The sequence below is a fragment of the Prionailurus bengalensis genome, chromosome X (assembly GCF_016509475.1).
Source record: "Prionailurus bengalensis isolate Pbe53 chromosome X, Fcat_Pben_1.1_paternal_pri, whole genome shotgun sequence".
NCBI lineage: Eukaryota > Metazoa > Chordata > Mammalia > Carnivora > Felidae > Prionailurus > Prionailurus bengalensis.
This window is the reverse complement of record NC_057361.1, coordinates 26362131-26380531: the sequence shown is the minus strand read 5'-3', so window position 1 is coordinate 26380531 and position 18401 is coordinate 26362131. Positions and strand designations below refer to the sequence as shown.

The following is an 18401-nucleotide window of genomic DNA, read 5'->3' as shown; positions in this document are numbered from 1 at the left end:
AGCCACTGGAGCACATTAATACAGCACTTTATCCACATGACAGTCTGGGATCTTCTGGTTCGCATTTTCCTTCAACGAGCTTTCCATTTTTCCAAAATTTAGTATTTATGAAGCAGCTAAATGTCTCTGCTCAAAAGACCATTAGGAGAATGACAACACAGTTGAAAGAATATTAACAAGAAAGCATACTTTGAGCTCGGGTTTCAGATTGACCTGAATTTAAATCTTGGCTTTATGGCTTAACGGCTGTCTGACTGCCTCAGTTTCCTCCTTTTTTAAGTTTAAATGCAGTTTGTTTTTACACAACCTTCGGGACATGTTTCCTTTTTTTTTTTAAATTATTATTATTATTATTAAAAAAATTTTTTTTTTTTCAACGTTTATTTATTTTTGGGACAGAGAGAGACAGAGCATGAACGGGGGAGGGGCAGAGAGAGAGGGAGACACAGAATCGGAAACAGGCTCCAGGCTCTGAGCCATCAGCCCAGAGCCCGACGCGGGGCTCGAACTCACGGACCGCGAGATCGTGACCTGGCTGAAGTCGGACGCTTAACCGACTGCGCCACCCAGGCGCCCCAAATTATTTTTATTTTTAATTTTTTTTTCTTTCCATGCTTATTTGTTTATCCTTTTTGAGACAGAGAAAGCATGAGCAGGCGAGGGGCAGAGAGCGAGGGGCGCAAAGGATCTGAAGTGGACCTGAAGTCCGACGCTCAACTGACCGAGCCCCCCAGGGGTCCCTCTCTTCTCTGTGTTCGCCTTTGATTTCATTTCATGTCATCTCTGAAGGACTTCTCGCAGGCTTCTTTCGGGAAGCTGGTTTCCTGTAAGCGATGGTTCACGACAACACCAACACCAGTGACATCTGTGCTTTCTGTACCCTCACCCTCAGGACCTTCAGCCGAGGCATTTCCACCAATGACTGAGCCATCGGTGTTACCCTCTGTCCTCCTGACCATCCTCCCCTCCAGCTCCAGGCACAGACCCTCTCTAACCTCCCAGACCTTGTAAACGATGGACAACATGTCGTCCTAGCTGATGAGATCCCAAGAGAGGATCATGATGGTGGCTGGAGAGCAAGAATGGTGGCATTAGCTTAGCAGGTGCCCAGAGCTGAGATGAAGACAGGTTACAGCCATAGCCATCCTGGGAAGACGGTGGAGAGGGTAAAAAAAGGCTCAGTTTCCTCATTTTTATTTGTTAATTATTTTCTAACGTTTATGGATGTTTGAGAGACAGGAAGAGTGGGGGAGGGGAAGAGAGAGAGGAGAGAGAGAAAATCCCAAGCAGGGTCCAGGCTGTGAGTACAGAGCCCGACGTGGGGCTCGATGCCACAAAGTATGAGAGCATATCCTGAGCTGAAATCAAGAGTCGAATGCTTAACTGAGTGAACCACTCGGGCGCCCCGGTGTCCTCATGTTTAAAAATGGGAAATGACTGGTGTCTAACTCATCGGCCTATAGAAACGAAAAAATGCAATCAACCACGCAAAGGGCTTAGCAGGGTGCCCAAAACATGGCAAGTGGGAATGTTTTTAAGGGAGCGTAGCGCCTTCAAAAAGATAAAAAATTCTGATTTTCCTGAGAAAATAACAAATGGAAGGGGGCTATCGGAGTTTGGTGACTTTCGCCCTCTGAAAACAACTGTCTTGTCTTAAACCATACTCTGCTTGTTTCATCAACACACCATGCTTCCTCTCAACTCTGAGACCACAAGCATGTAGTTATTCCCGCTCAGTTTCACTTCCAAGATGTAGCCTGGCCAAGTGCTTCTCATTCATACGCAAGCATACAGGGAATACGTTGACTTCCACGTGACATCACTTTCTTCCTCACTGGGGCATATGAAGATCCAGAAAGATCCGTGTCACGGAGCACACAGTACACATGGCATCAGTCTACATTCATGCACCATTACTTCAGGAATCCAAAAAAAAAAAAAAAAATCCACGGCAAAGATTAGGACGTGAGCATCTGGAGCACACGGTGCATGTAACCATACTCCGTCTACTTTTAAGGGACCAAAACTCACTTCTACATTCGAATGGACAGAAAGGTCCATGGTGCAGACTGTGATGTGAACGGCATTAAAGGAGTATGGAGGGCCATAAACAGCATACGGAACAAGCCTGGCTTATTGTGGCCATCACATACCTTCACGGTAAGAAATGAGGAGTCCACAAATATCTGTGAAATACGGAAGATAGTGAATGGCACTACTTCCGTTGTTCGGCGCACTGAACTGTGCGTGGAACAAGTCTACTTTCACGCGGGCATCACTACAACTTTAAGAATAGAGGAGTCTAGAAAACATCATGGACTAGACCAAATAGTCAGTGAAGTCTATTCATTTGCGCAGCACCTGCATGTATGTATTGAATAGAGCTTTCATTTGGTCATCTCTTACCTCTGTATGAACCAGAGGAGATCAGAAATATACATTGTATATAATAGTATATGAATGGCACCCTGTGAGTTGTGCACTGTAGCCAAAGTCCAAGGAATATTTCATTTTTATGATGCCCTGAGTTAGTTCCACACTGACCATATTTAGGAGCCTAGAAATATCCACGGCACCAGACTGTCGTATGAACGGCAGCGCTTGAACATGCAGGACAAAGAACCATTCAGGGAAAAAAATCTAGTTCAATGAGGCTATCATTTTCCCCTACATTGGGCACATAAACAGTCAGGAAAGATCCATCATAAAGGGCTATGTGAATGGCAACCTTTGAAGGTATAGTGCACACAATTTTTATGGAGCAATCCTTTTTAAAAAACGGATGCAACAGTATATCAGTTTCAGGCATAGAATGTAATGATTTGATATTTGTATATAGTGCAAAATGGTCACCACAATAAACCCAGTTACCATCCACCACCATACACAGTTACCATTTTTTGTCTCATGATGAGAACTTTCAAGAGCTACTCCCCTACCTACTTTCAAATATGCAATATACTACTACTAATTACAGTCACCACACTGCACAGTACATCCCCATGACTTATTTTACAACCGGAAATTTGTACCTTCTTTTGTTTTATTTTGAGAGAGAGATAGAGAGCAAGCTGGGGAAGGGCAGAGAGAAAGAGAGACAGAATCCCAAGCAGGCTCTGTGCGGCCGGCACAGAGCCCCACGCGAGGCTCAAACCCACGAACCATGAGATCGTGACCTGAGCTGAAATCAAGAGTTGAACGCTTAACCGAATGAGCCACCCAGGCACCCGTGGCCATTTGTACCTTTCGACCTCCTTCACCCACTCACCCACCACTACTCCCCATCTCAGGCAACCATCAGACTGTTTTCTACACCAGTGAGCTCATTTTTTTTTTTTAAGATTCAACATACAAACGAGATCATATGGTATTTTTCTTCTTCCACCTGACTTATTCCACTTAGCAAAATGCCCTCAATGTCCATCTACATTGTCATAAATGGCAAGATTTCATTCTTTTTTATGGTTGAATAGTATTGAGCCATATACATATTATATATATACACACATATATATGATAGAAACAAAATGTATTATGTATATACTATATGTATGGATTATAGGTATGTATATTGTATATTATGTATATTATATGGATATATGTATTGTATATCTATATTATGTGTAATGTATATATATAACACATGTAATATGTATATGATACATATATACGTTATATATACACACACAGAGACATATAGATACCGCATTTTCTTTTAAGATTTTTCTTTAAGATCTTTCTTTTAAGATTTTATTTTAATTCCAGTTAACACACAGGTTAACACATAGTTTCAGGTGCACATTATAGTAATTCAACAATTCCATACATTACCCGGTCCTCATCACAACACGCGCACTCCTTAATCCCCATGACCTATTTGACCCATCCCCGCATTCACCTCCCCTCTGGTACCCATGAGTTTGTTCTCTATAGTTAAGAGTTTGTTTCTTGCTTTCTCTCTCTCTCTCTCTCTCTCTCTCTTTCCCCTCTGCTCCTTTGTTTGTTTCTTAAATTTCACATATGAGTGAAATCATGATATTGGTCTTTCTCTGAGTGATTTATTTCGCTTAGCATAATACTCTCTAGCTCCATCTGTGTTGTTGCAAATGGCAACATTTGTTCTTTTCTATGGCTGAGTAATATTCCATTGTGTGTGTGTGTACACACACGTATATATGTATACATATGTATACACACACATACCATATATATCTATCTATACATACTATATATATACTATATATATATACACGATATATATAGTATATATACATAGTATATATAGTATACTATATATATATACTATATATAGTATAGTATATATATATACTATATATAGTATATACTATATATAGTATAGTATATATATATACTATAGTATAGTGTGTATATATATATATAGTTATATATATATAACTATATATATATAACATTATATATAGTATATATATATAGTATATATGTATAGTATATATAGTATATATATAGTATATATGTATAGTATATATAGTATATATGTATAGTATATATATAGTATATATATAGTATATATGTATAGTATATATAGTATATATGTATAGTATATATATAGTATATATATAGTATATATATAGTATATATAGTATAGTATATATATATACTATACTATACTATAGTATATATACATATAGTTATATATATATATATATATATATATATATATATATATATATCACATCCTCGTTGAACACCTGAGCTGTTCCATATTGTGGCTATTGTAAATAATACTGCCAGAAGCATAGGGGCACATATGTCTCTTTGAATTAGTGTTTTTGTACTCGTTGGGTAAATACCCAGTAGTATGACTGCTGGATCATAAGGTACTCCTATTTTTAACTTTTTAACAATTAAAACAATGTCTTAAAATTTATTATTTGAGAAAAAGAGAGAGAAAGAGAGAGAGAGAGAGAGGCAGAGGGAGAGGGAGAGGGAGAGAGAGAATCTTAAGCAGGCCTCATGCCCAGGGCAGGGCCTGATGTGAAGTTTGATCTCATGACCGTGAGATCTCATGACCTGAGCTGAAATCACGAGTTGGACACTTAACTGACTGAGCCACACAGATGCCCCTATTTTTGACATTTTGAGGAACATCAATACTGTTTTCCAGAGTGGGTGCACCAGTTTGTATTCCCACCAACAGTCCAAGAGAATTCCCATTTCTTCTTCACATCCTCACCAACACCTGTTGCTTCTTGGGTTGTTCATTTTAGCCATTCTGACAGGTGTGAGGTGATATCACATTGTAATTTTGACTTGCGTTTTCATAATGATCAACGATGATGACCATCTTTTCATTTGTCTGTTGGCCATCTAGATGTCTTCTTGGAGAAATGTCTATTGATGTCTTCTGCCTATTTTTAATTGGATTATTTGTTTTTTGGGGTGTTGAGTTTTATGAGTTCATTATATACTTTGGATATGAAATCTTTATTGGATATGTCATTTACAAATACGTTCTCCTGGGGTGCCTGGGTGGCTCGGTCAGTGGCTAAGCATCTGATGCTTCATTTCTGTTCAGGTTATGATTTCATGGTTCATGGGTTCAACCCCCATGTTGGTCTCTGTGCTGACAGTGCTGAGCCTGCTTGGGAATCTCTCCCTTTCTCTGTGCCCCTCCTCTCTTTCTCGCTCTCAAAATAAATAAATCGACTTAAAAAAATACGTTCTCCCACTCAGTAGGTTGCCTTTTAGTTTTGTTGATTATTTCCTTCATTGTGCACAACCTTTTTATTTTGATGGAGTCCCAACAGTTTGTTTTTGCTTTTGCTTTCCTTGCCTCAGGGGACCTATCTAGAAAAAAGTTGGTACAGCCAGGGTCCGAGAAATTACTGCCTGTGTTCTCTTCTAAGATTTTTATGGTCCCAGGTCTTACACTTAGATCTTTAATCCATTTTGAATTTAGTTTTGTGTATGGTGTAAAAAAGTGGTCCAGTTTCATTCTTTTGCTCGTTGCTGTCCAGTTTTCCCAACACCATTTGTGGAAGAGATGGTCTTCTCCCTGGTACCATATTTTCTTCATCTGCTGATGACATTTAGGCTGTTTCCACATCTTGGCTTGGTTTCCACGTAAATAATGCTGTAATGAATATGAGGATGCATATATCTTTTCAAATTAGTGCTTTTTGTATTTTTTCGGATGAGTATGCAGAAATGTACTGATTGGATCACTTGGTAGGTCTATTTTTAATTTTCTGAAAAACCTCCGTACTGTTTTCCACAGTGGCTGCACCAGTTTCCATTCCCACCCACAGGGGACAAGGGTTCCCTTTTTTCCACATCCTTGCCAGTACTTGTTATTTCTTGTCTTTTTGATGACAGCCACTCTAACAGATATGGGATGCCATCTCACTGTGGTTTAGATTTGCATTTTGCATAATTCTTCTTCACTGTAGAAATCATTTACTTCCTCACTGAGCATACGAGGAGTCCAGAAAGATCTGTCTCAAACTAGGAGGTGACTGACAAGCTTAAATTTTTTGGTGCGCCAACATTTACACAGAATCCCTTTACATGAATGTGGTATTTACCCCCCACAACATATAGGTCCAGAACTCATCATGTGATTGGCAGCTAAGACACATGGCATAGATTAGAATGAGGCTCTCAGTACTATTTGAGTAGCACAACATATCCAACTGTCAATGAAATGGCTATTCAGGCCATTCTTGCAATTGGAAAAAAGGTCAAGGGCTACCTCCTGAAAAGCAGTATTTGGCACAAATCAGCAACAATTTTTAAAATTAAGGGTTTTTTTTTTTGGTGGGGGGATAGATAACAGGGACTCATGGTACAGAAAGGGAAATAGTTCCTCAGGCACCCAATTCCTTTTGCTAATGGTAATGAAAATTACCATTTTCATGTGAATTCTTCCAGAGATATTCTTCCATTTAAAACACACACACACACACACACACACACACACACAGTCCATGCTGCTGGATAGGAAGAACAAATATTGTTACAATATCTACACTACCCAAAGCAATCTATACATTTAATGCAATGCCTATCAAAATACCAATAGCATTTTTCACAGAACTAGAATAAGGAATCCTAAAATTCATGTGAAACCACAAAAGACCCTGAATAGCCGAAGCAGCTGTGCAAAAGAAAAGCAAAGCTGGGGGCATCACAATTTCAGACTTCAGGTTATACTTTAAAACTGTAGTAATCAAAACAGCATGGTGCTGGCACAAAAATAGAAACACGGATCAACGGAACAGAGGAGAAAACCCAGAAATAAAAAACCCCCAGTTATTTGGCCAATGAATCTTTGACAATGTAGGAAAGAATATTAAAAAAAAGGACAGTTTCAAAAAAATGGTGCTGGGAAAACTGGCCGGATGCATGCAAAAGTGGATTAAAGGCCCAAATGTGAGACTTGAAACCATAAAAATCCTAGAAGAGAACACAGGCAGTAATGTCTCTGACACTGGCTGTAGCCACGTTTGTCTACGAATGTGTCCTGAGGCAAGGGAAAACGAAAGCAAAAAAAACTATTGGGGAGGGGCGCCTGGGTGGCGCAGTCGGTTAAGCGTCCGACTTCAGCCAGGTCACGATCTCGCGGCCCGTGAGTTCGAGCCCCGCGTCAGGCTCTGGGCTGATGGCTCGGAGCCTGGAGCCTGTTTCCGATTCTGTGTCTCCCTCTCTCTCTGCCCCTTGCCCGTCCATGCTCTGTCTCTCTCTGTCCCAAAAATAAATAAACGTTGAAAAAAAAAAATTAAAAAAAAATAAACTATTGGGACTGCATCAAAATACAAAGCTTCTGTACAGCGAAGGAAACAACCAACAAAACTAAAAGGCGACCTAAGGAATGGGAGAAGATATTTGCAAATGACTTATCTAATTAAGGGTTACTCTCCAAAATATCTAGAGAACTTACAAAAGTCACCACCCAAACAAGAAATAACCCAATTTAAAAATGGACAGAAGACACGAATAGACATTTTCCCAAACAAGACATCCAGATGGCCAACAGACACATGAAAAGATACTTAGCATCACTCATCATCAGGGAAATACAAATCAAAACCATCACGAGGTATCACCTCACACCTGTCAGAATGGCTAAAGTCAACAACACAAAAACAACAGGTATTGGCAAGGATGTAGAGAATCGGGAACCCTCTTGCACTGTTGGTGGGAATGTAAACTGGTGCAGCCACTCCAGAAAACAGTATGGAGGTTACCCAAAATGTTAAAAATAGCACTACCCTACGATCCAGGAATACTACTACTGGGTATTTACCCAAAGAATACAAAAATACTAATTCAAAGGGATACGTGCACATCGATGTTTACAGTAGCGTTATTTACAACAGTCAAATTAGGGAAGCAGCCCAAGTATCAATCCAGAGATGGATGGATAAAGGAGAGGTAGCAAAATATACTGAAATATTATAATGCTACAAAAAAAAAAACCCAATGAAACCTTGCCATTTGCAACAACATGGATGGAATGGTTGCGGCTATAGTATATAATGCTAAGTGAAATAAGTCGGTCAGAGAAAGACAAATATATGATTTCACTCACATGTGGAATTTAAGAAGCAAATGAGCAAAGGAAAAAGAGACAGCCAGACAAATCAAGAATCGGACTCTTAATGTAGAGAACTGATAGTTACCAGAGGGGAGGGGGATTGGGGATGGCTGAAAACAGTGATGGGAATCAAGAGTGCACTTATCATGATGAGCACCGAGTAACGTATAGAATTTATGAATCACTATATTGTACTCTTGAAAGTAATGTAACAGTATATATTAACTATATTGGAATTAATATTAAAAAAACAGAAAGAGGGGGAGAGAGAGGACGTATATTGCATCCACATAATTCAAGTCCTTTTTTTCATTTAACAATATATCTTGAAAACTGTTTTATATCAATAGCCACACAATGGCTTCATCCTTTTAAATAAATGTGTTATGTTCCATTCTACAGATGGACCGTAATTTATCCAATTCCTTATTGGAAGACACTTGGGTAATTTCTCATCTCTTGCGGTTATAAAAAAGCTACAACTTTTTTGGATACACCTACACGCTGAAAATTGGATAAATTATAGACGAACCATAATTTATCCAATTCCATACTGGGAAGCACTTGAGTTAATTTCCAATCTCTTGCTGTTATAAAAAATGCTACAATGGATATCCCTATACAGCCATCATGTCACACACACGTGAAGATATCCATGATAAATAACTAAGACTGAAACTGCCTAGTCAGAGGGTTTGTGTAATTACATTTTTGTGTGTGGGTATCTTCGGTCATTTGTAGAAGGGAAAATGGAATCACTTTCCAGTTCCAATTTATATTTCTTTGATTACAGTAAAGTCGAATATCTTCTCTCAGCAAATTTTACAAAGACTTCATGTCGATTGTTCCATGGGCTATCCAGCTGCAGTCTTCTCCACTCCGAGCAAGTTCTCCAGTGTTCTAGAAAATCATCCTCTCTTCAAGGTTCCCTTAAGGAACTGGAAAGAGGCTCAGGGCTCCTAGGCTGAAGGGTCCCTACTAGTGAGACCCAGATGGTATAGCCATTACATCTGTTTTCTGCATTTCCTGTCTTCTGATTCACTGATGGTTACCTCGGTTTTTTCCACCCAAGGGCTATAGCATTCTCAGCCTGTTGTGGAAGGAGGCCACTAGACATTCCTTCTATTCGTCTTGGCTGGCCAGGGTTTTCAGACTCTCTATGTTAGAGAAGCAGAACTACTAGAATGTTCTGCACACACACAATCTGAGTATGATATGTAATCTGAATATTATACCTATAACCTGTATGCCGTACACGGTATGTATAAATTATATATTTATTATAGGGATCTGACCTCATCCAACTGTGGGACCTAGTTAAAAAATCGACATATGTCTGTTGTTTCTAAGGCTGTTGATGACGAAGCCCGAAGGCTCAGGAAGGCAGTCGGGAAGGAAACAAACGTGAAATGCGAGAACCAAGAACAAGCTGGAACCTTTGAGGCTCGACAGGGACCCAGGAAGGGAGACTGGAATCTTCATTAGTCTCTCTAGCCTTGAAGCCCCCAGTCTCGATGATGGGGGTGTCCCAAAGGAGAAGCTGGTACCTCTTGCAAAGCGTTAAGCACACGGTTGGCCTGGGAGTGAGAGCAGCAGGAGGAGGCGGTGACGGAGGTTGGAAGGGCTAAGGACCCTGCTGCTGCCGTATGCCAAGCGGGCAATCCGGCAGACAGGTGACCCATCTTGCGAACAAGTCGCAGAAGGTCTCGTGATCCCCGTCGAACTGGAACTCTGCAGGAAAGACAGGTCTGGGAAACGGACCTTGCAACAACAGACATTTAGTACTGATGATTTCTCGGGACCACGCGGGCCCATGGGGCAGGTGTCCTTCCCTGGCCGGGATGTGCTGGAGGCAGAGTGGTCTGGGATGTCTTCACCCATGACCTCAGACTGTACTGAAACGTACGTGCAGCCACTCCTTTTTGGAGGCTTGGCTGGGGTCTCACAAAAGCTTATCACTTGTCATCTCGCGTTCTTCCTTTTCAGTACACCTGTGGATATGTCTCCCACGAAGACACTGCACGTGTCACCTGCACCCGACCACATAGGGGGAGGCCCTCACTCCATGATAATACTGCTGTTGGCATCAAGGGAACGCGCCTCCTAGGTTCTTCATGCTGTGAACCCTCAAGGTATCAACACATCGTCTCATTCTCTGGAGTCCTTGATGTACCAAAGCCAGGCGACTGTTACGTGCAGAAGCGGGGAAAATGTCCACTCTCCCACTCAACGCTTATCTCCTGGACAGAGACCAAGACCTGCTGGTGCCTCTGTGCCAACAGTTCCTTTTGTTTTATTTATTTATTTACTTAAAATGTTTTTTTTTTTTTAATTTTTTAATGTTTACTTATTATTGAGAGACAGAGAGAGACAGAGCGTGAGCAGGGGAGGGGCAGAGAGAGGGGGAACCGCAGAATCCCAAGCAGGCTCCAGGCTCCGAGCTGTCAGCCCAGAGCCCGACGCGGCGCTCGAACGCATCAACTGTGAGATCATGACCGGAGCCGAAGTCGATCGCTTCACCGACTGAGCCACCCAGGCGCCCCCTTACAATGTTTTTTTGACATTTATTTATTTTTGAGAGTAAGAGACAGAGGAGGAGTGGGAGAGGGGCGGAGAGAGAGGGAGCCGCAGAATCCCAAGCAGGCTCCAGGCTCCGAGCTGTTCAGCACAGAGCCCGACGCGGGGCTCGAACTCATGAGCGGTGAGATCATGACCTCAGCTGCAGCTGGACGTTGAACCGACTGAGCCACGCAGACGCCCCCGACATTTCCTCTGAGAACCAGTGCCTCAGCTTCTGTCCACAGGCCACATCCCCCAACGGTACGTCATGAGTCCACGGGCAAGGAACACATCTCTGGGACAAACATGAGGCTGTTCTTTGCATTTCCCGAAGGTATCCTTGTACAAATAGTCCTCCTGACCTTACCAGTTCATCAGGTAAGCCCAACCCCCAACTCCAGCGAAGGCTTTCCCGGCCCTTCTCCTTCTGTTCCCTTTCCATTCGCCCCCACCTTGTCCCCCGCTACCTCTGGGTCTTTGTGCTCTAGATACAGCAAACTATTGGCTCTTCCCTCAATACGCATCAGTGTTCACATCTCCTTGATTTCACCCATGCTGCTCTTTGCCCTTGGAATATCACTTTACCAATTTCTACTTGGAGATCGCTTCTTTTCTCTTCATGACTCAGCTCCAATGTTTATTCCCCTGTCAAATTTTCCTCAAGGCTTTGGCCGTAACTAACTACTCTGGGAGCACCTTTGAAATAGTGTCTCTACTCAAGTATTTATGATATTCTGCCTTGAGACTCTTTATGACTCAACCTTGGCAGTCTCTAACTGCAAAGTCCAGACCAAACAGTTGCTTGACGATAGGCGCCTATCGTCCAGCCTCTGACACAAAGGTTAAGAGGAGAAAAATACCTAAGATGGCAATCATGAAATGACTGAATAGATAAGGAAGGAATGATTAGGGGCGCCTGGTGGTTCAGCCGGTTGAGTGTCCAACCGCGGCTCAGGTCATGTTCTCACGGTTTGCGGGTCGAGCCCCACGTCAGGCTCTGGGCTGACGGCTTGGAGCCTGGAACCTGCTTCACATTCTATGTCTCCCTCTCTCTCTCTCTCTCTGTCCCTCCCCCACTCGAGCTCTGTTTCTCTCTCCCCGAGGGATAAATGTTAAAAAAATAATTAAAAAAAGGAGGAACGATTGGAAGGTAAGACAGCCCGTGGGAGCTACACGGCAATGCCACGGTTGAGGGCACGTACAAATGGCAAGCATTGCCCTGGTTCTGGGTGTGACATGCTATTTCAGAACACTCAGAAGGGAATGTGCTGGAATCCTTGACTACCTGGAGAAGGCGCTTTGATCAGGTACATTCAAAGCAAAGAGGCACAGTTCTTCAAAGCGGAACCTGTCCCCATCTGGGCACTTGGCTGAAGGCATTTGTGTGCCAGGTATTCTGGATGTCCTAGGTGACCCTGAAATAAGAGTGTCTTGAGGGGGCTCACAGGTCTTGGTTCTCAGAGGGTTGATGGGGTCTAGACCGACACAAAGCTGTTCCTGGTGGGCGTGTGTTTATAATAGCAAATGAGGCACTCCACTGGTACATTAAGGGGATAAATAATACAAAATAGTTCCAGCTTTAAACTGGGCAGCTAGATACATAGGGGACTGTGTATGATACATTTCTGTAAACGGCCTCTTTTTCCCTGCTTTTTATCCTGTTCCCTGAATTTCTATAATTTTGTCTTTTACGTACGGCAATATTCCAAGCCTTTTTTAAGACTTCGTTTTTTTTTTTTTAATTTTTTTTTCAACGTTTTTATTTATTTTTGGGACAGAGAGAGACAGAGCATGAACGGGGGAGGGGCAGAGAGAGAGGGAGACACAGAATCGGAAACAGGCTCCAGGCTCTGAGCCATCAGCCCAGAGCCCGACGCGGGGCTCGAACTCCCGGACCGCGAGATCGTGACCTGGCTGAAGTCGGACGCTTAACCGACTGCGCCACCCAGGCGCCCCTTAAGACTTCGTTTTTTAGAGCATTTGTAGTTCCACAGCAACATTAAGCAAAGGTTTCCCATTTATTCCCTGCCCATTCATGCTCGTTTTATTTTCCACTCTATTCCTTTTACTAAAGAGAACACAGAAACCCCGAATAAGCGAAAGGGGAGAGGGAGAACATTTTTTCCCCGAGTAGCATCTTTGAAAGATAATCACTGTTAATTTTTTGATGGCTACCCTTACGCGGATAAGACTTTCCCGCAGTAATCTCGCTTATGACCTAACTGAGTGGAAAATAACTTTCCTCACACACCGTAACTTTTTAAAAGATGTACTCCCTTGTGTAGAAAAGGTCACACATATGCATAATACAAGTTTCCAAAGTCACCGAAGGGTATATAGCTCTTCCGTACCCGCTCAGAGATAATATAGATGATATAGATAATAATATAATAATAATCTCTCTCTCTCTCTGTCTCTCCTACAAATGGCAGCAGACCCCAAACCTTACACAACATCTTGTTTGTATAACTTACAGGGGATCTTGGAGATCCGTTACATTGCAGCTCACCAAAATGTTCAACGTTTTGGCGATGTCGTAAGGACTAACACACTGAAGATTCCCCTTTTTTATTAAGACTGAGATGGTTGGACAAATTAAGAGAAGCTAATGCCTGCTGACGGATACTGAGAACTGCTAACACCAAGGGGCACGGGGAAGAGAGACGAAGCAGAGAATGCGAGCTACGGAGTGGGCGTTGAGAACTGACCAGAGGCTGGGAAATGGTGGGGCAGGAGTGGTTTGTTTTGTTTTGCCTCGAGGTGAGAAATCCTGCAGAATTAATGGCTGCTCCATTAATTTTCCTAAGAGAACAGGTTCTACGAGAACAGGTCTTCTGCCAACCCTCCAAGGGGCCCAGGCTACACTTTGTGTTAAAATTCTTGGATCGGGGCAGGGATTTCTGCTTACCCCCAGCGACAGACCTCCAGGTGGATCAAAGGGCTGGTCTCCTTTATGAAAGTTGGGGCTGTGTTTCGTACAATGCGTAAAACAATTCTCAGGACAGGCTCTGTGTTCAACCACAAAAACTATACTGAGTAGCATTAAGGGGAAATAACAAATGAGTAGACAGAAATGTGGTTAGGTTCCCAGGCTAGCAAAGAGCGGCTGATTCCGGCAGGATGGAGGTGGGGCCTCTGGGAGGAGAAATACAGATCAGAGCCACTAGGCAAATAGCTTCAAAGGTTTCTGACCCGTGAGGCAGCTCTAAATGGGAGAGTAGATCCTTCCAGTTCCAAGCTCCAGGCGGAGTCATCTGGGCAGGGACTGGGATTCTGGGGCTGGGGAGTGAAGACTTTAATGGCAACTGGGAAAGCTTCAGGAGGGAGAAGCCCATACTGGGTTGGGAGCTGAGGGGCTGCAGGCGCAGGATCCGGGAGGCGATGAGCCCCGGGGGGGGGGGGGGTGGAGAAAAGCTCCTGTGGAGGGAGAGGTTGCTCGCCTCTTCCTTTCTCATCCATATCACTGGGGAGTTTCTTCCGGTGAAAAACCTCACAGGGAAGAGGGTGCGGCAAGAGAGGGAGGAGGAAGAGCAGCTGAGAAGTTGTTTTTCCTGAATTCCAGAACAGGATTTTCTCTTCCCTCGTTTCGTCCTGGTAGATTCTGCCTACGCAAGTAGGGTTTCCTGCCCCTGAACGCCCTTCCCTTCTTGCTGAGACGTTCCACCCTGCTTTGACCTGGGAAGGCAGGAAGGTTGGCAGAAGCTCTGTTCCAGAGAGAGGCATTTTGTGGAGCACACGTGGGCAGAAGGACCAAGTGGGGGGCAGCCAGTTGGCATTTTCACGCTTTTTCGCAGATGAAAGTGACTAACTTTTGTTACTAGATGAAGAGTCTCTCACTGGCTGGAGAATTGCAGTTTCCCTTAGGAAAACCACCTCTTGTCTTGGAAGTTAACATTCGAACCCATTTTAGTGGAATGAGTAACAATTTAGTGGAATGCTGCCATTATTTTTAGAAAGAGGAAATATACCCCAAGACGACTAATTCTTGAGGTCGTAAACGGTAAAGGAAATGGTTCTATTGTTACACCCATGAGTGTTCCAGTGCCCTGGCCTTCTCCAGGAACAGGTGTGCTCTTCAACGGGTGTCTGTCATATGCTCAGTGTGACAGAGACCACATCACTTTCCCATCTGCAGCCTTGGTCACCACATCCTGATCTTGATAAACTGAAATGTAAACTGAACCCGGCTCCTTTTAGGACTCTATTCTTAGTGACTTATGTGAATTAACCTCTTGCCTAAATTTCCACAAACTTCAGGTTTTTCCCTGCGTGCTTTTTGCCTCGCCTTGAGGAAACGAAACATATGAACCAAGACCTTCTGATCACGTGATCACGTGATCACCTGATACGCCAAGAGGCAAGAGTATTTGTTTCACGTGCTTAAGTTGTTTCGTATATATCATTTTAGGTCCCCCCGCCCCCCCCCCCCCCCCCCCCCCCCCCCCCCCCCCCCCCCCCCCCCCCCCCCCCCCCAGGTTTTAAGTTAGGAGATGTTTTCACAAAATGGCTGTGAAATCAGTCTTCTTGGGTTAAAATCCCAGCTCCGGGAGGGATTTTATGAGCTCTGTGTCCCTGCAAACCTCTCTGTGCCTCTGTTGCCTCGTGTTTAAAATAGGGCTAGGCTGGGCCCTGTTGGGAGGATGAAAGGAGCAAATACAGGTAAAGTTCCGAGAACAGTTTTTAGAGCACAGTAAGTGTTCATTAAATAAGTCTCGAACCGGTTATTCGAACCCCACTCAGGTCACTATAGGGAAAATGAGTCGGGGCAGTGGCAGAGGAATGAGCTTAGAATCCCAAAGACCTCGATGTTCATCTTTCAACCCTGATCCTCGCCTCATCTAGAAAATTATTTAACCTTGTTGAGCTCTAATGTCCTTAGGTGCAAAATGGGAACAAAGGTATCCACTTTGTGACTGTTGCTGTGAGGCTTAAATAAAATAATAAATAACCACGTGTGGTAGAAATCCTAGGCTCAGCAACATGTACGTAAATGAACGCTAAACTCGCTCTACCCAACTGCCCCGCTAACGCTGCTCTCTGCTCTTTCTAGGTCGGTAGTTGTCCAAGTATGGTCCCCAAGGGTCCAGGAGGTCAAAACCACGTTCACAATAGTTCTAAGACGCTATGTGCCCTTTGCACTGTATTGACATTTGCACTGAATGTGCAAAAGCAGGAAAAAAAAAATTCTGGCCCCTTGGCCCACGTCAAGGCAGGGGCACCCCATGCCATGAGTCATCATGTGGGTCTTTATCAGCACACACAGTGAAAAAAAAGGTGTCTAATAAAAGCGTGTCCTTGATGAAGCCGCACGAAACATTCACTTTACTACACCCCAACCCTTGAGTCCATTTTAACAAAATGACCTGTCAGGAAATGTGAAGTACAAATGGAGCACTCGGGCCACGTGCTGAAGTAGGATTGTTGCTTTCAGGAAAGGATGCGAGCGAGTCACAAAGCCGAAGCAGCCGCTCTTCTCACGAAACACCATTTTCACTTGAAAGAACAACGGACACACTACGGCTATTGAGACTTGGGATTTGGGCAGAAATTTTCTTGACAAGGAACAGAGTCCGTCGCTTCAAGGAAAACAGCTGGCAGTATATGTTGCCGCTGAGAGAGTTTTCAAATGAGAACGAAAATTTTAGAAAACGTGATCCGCCATTATGATCTTGACGACCTCCCAATACTTAGAGACGTCCTAATGAGATGGATCGTGATGTTGATGTGATTTTTTGATGTTACACAACAGGAAATGCGCCAGCATTGGCAGGAGCCACGTAACTCCGTGAACCAGGAATTTTTCAAATGGCCAACGCATGACATTACAAAATAACGCGTGAGTCAAAGATACATTCGAAGCGTAAGATAGACCAATGGGTCTTAATGGAACAGCGCATGAAAAATTCATTGATGTGGTTTCAGACTTCACATTCAAAAAACCTTCAAGAAGTTATCATTTAATGAAGTTTGGTGTTATGTCAAAGAAGGGCATCCACGATGATCTGAAAAGCCTATTAAAATACACCCCCCCCCCTTTTCAACTGCTTGTTTCTGAGAGGCTGGATTTTCTTCATACGCTTCAAGCTGAAGTTTCTTTTTTTTTTTCCAACGTTTATTTATTTTTGGGACAGAGGGAGACAGAGCATGAACGGGGTAGGGGCAGAGAGAGAGGGAGACACAGAATCGGAAACAGGCTCCAGGCTCCGAGCCATCAGCCCAGAGCCTGACGCGGGGGCTCGAACTCACGGACCGCGAGATCGTGACCTGGCTGAAGTCGGACGCTTAACCGACTGCACCACCCAGGCACCCTTAAGTTTCTTTTTTTAATTGAAATGTTTAAAAGATTTCATTTTTGGGGCGCCCGGGTGGCTCAGTCGGTTGAGCGGCCGACTTCGGCTCAGGTCATGATCTCGCGGTCCGTGGGTTCGAGCCCCGCGTCGGGCTCTGTGCTGCCAGCTCAGAGCCTGGAGCTTGTTTCAGATTCTGTGTCTCCCTCTTTTTCTGACCCTCCCCTGTTCATGCTCTCTCTCTCTCTGTCTCAAAAATAAATAAATGTTAAAAAAATTTTTTTTTAAATAAAAGATTTCATTTTTAAGTAATCTCTGCACCCAACGTGGAGTCTGAACTTACAACTCTGAGTTGGAGTCTGTAACCAAAACGACGGTCTGACGGATTAAATACAAAAGCTAGCTGTCTTCTATAAGCCAATGTCGATGAAATTTATAAAAATGGAAGATAATTCTACTCTCGGTGCTTTTAGAAAAGTGTTTTTCTTTAAAATCATGTTATTCCCCTCCTCCCAGCTCTTTCTCTCTCTGTCTCTCGAAATAAATAGACTTAAAATAAAGAGACTTTCTCTTAGTTTTAATCTCTATTATGAGAAACATCAACACAACCCGCGTGAACAGAATCTCTTAGGCATCGTCACTCATTTCTAGGTGTATAAAGGGATCCCGACACCAAAACATTTGACAGCTGCTGCTTTGGACCAAAAGTTCTGAACGTTTAAAACACGTTCAGAATCACCTGCGGAACTTTTCAGAAACACTGGTGCCCGCCCCCACCACCTAGATAAATAAAATCAGAATCTCCGGGGTTGGAGCCTGGGCATTAGTAAACAGGTTTATTTTGAAACCCTCCAAATGGCAATTACACCCAGGGTTAAACACTATTGCCCCAGCGGAGTGTTTTCCAAACGCGTCTGATCATTCTTTTTTAAAAATGTTTTATGTATGTATGTATGTATGTATGTATTTACTTACTT

General features: G+C 43.2%; 1 long non-coding RNA gene across 1 annotated transcript; it reads right to left on the bottom strand.

Moving 5' to 3' along the window:
- Nucleotides 1-797: 797 nt before the first annotated feature.
- Nucleotides 798-17401, bottom strand: LOC122477366. The gene is made up of 3 exons (XR_006295684.1): nt 17388-17401; nt 16833-16835; nt 798-986 (listed from the first exon to the last, which is right to left on the bottom strand). It is a non-coding gene; the product is annotated as an uncharacterized LOC122477366 (long non-coding RNA).
- Nucleotides 17402-18401: the final 1000 nt, after the last annotated feature.